Raw genomic sequence first — 760 nt, 5'->3', positions numbered from 1 at the left:
CACACAGGTCTGAAACTTTATGCTTTGGTCACCTGTGGCGTCCTGATGCGCATACTCAAAGGTCAGCCCCCTACCTCAAAGCGTTGATGAGTTATTAAAGGAAACACAGTACTTCTTAAAAAACGTGTCTTTTTGGCTGCTGCACGGCGACCTTTGACCTCAGGGGCCCCAGCTTCGGACCAGAGGATCCCCCGGAGCCACTAAACAATAATCCGGAAGAAAAAACCCCCAAGTCCTGTAGATTTCTTAATTGGCTGTGTCACAAACTCAAAATCAGGAGCTGTCTGACTTATGCCCTCTTACACCCTTTGACCAGACTGGAGGTGTTGGAGGAAATGTTTTTCTAAAAGTCGCAGGAGTCTTATTTTTTTATATGTTGTTCGGGGGCCCAAGACGAGCCGGTAGACGTCAGTTAGGTTCCGATCGGCCCAGTAGTTTCCGAGGGGCGGGCCTCGAAATGTTAGCATTTTTCAACCAATTAAGGCTCACCACGGCCACAAAAATGGACCGAACCACGTGAAACTTGGGCTGCGGGCCTTACGTAAGACCTGTATCAGTCTCCCTGAGTCCCAACTCTGTAGACACTCTGCAAAGGTAACTAGCTCTGCGGTGGTCGTATCGCAACGGGACAAGAAAATCCTAGCAGAAGGCTCTGTGGCGCACGCCATAATCTGAAATCAGGCAGAAATTCCAAAAAACGGCTTTGCTGGCCTTGTTTGACCTTTGTTCATTTTCGGCTACTTCTCCTATTAAAACGGCT

The sequence above is a fragment of the Epinephelus moara genome, chromosome 16, assembly GCF_006386435.1.
Source record: "Epinephelus moara isolate mb chromosome 16, YSFRI_EMoa_1.0, whole genome shotgun sequence".
Taxonomy (NCBI): Eukaryota; Metazoa; Chordata; class Actinopteri; order Perciformes; family Serranidae; genus Epinephelus; species Epinephelus moara.
The sequence above is the reverse complement of the archived record's forward strand: the minus strand, read 5'-3'. Positions refer to the sequence as shown.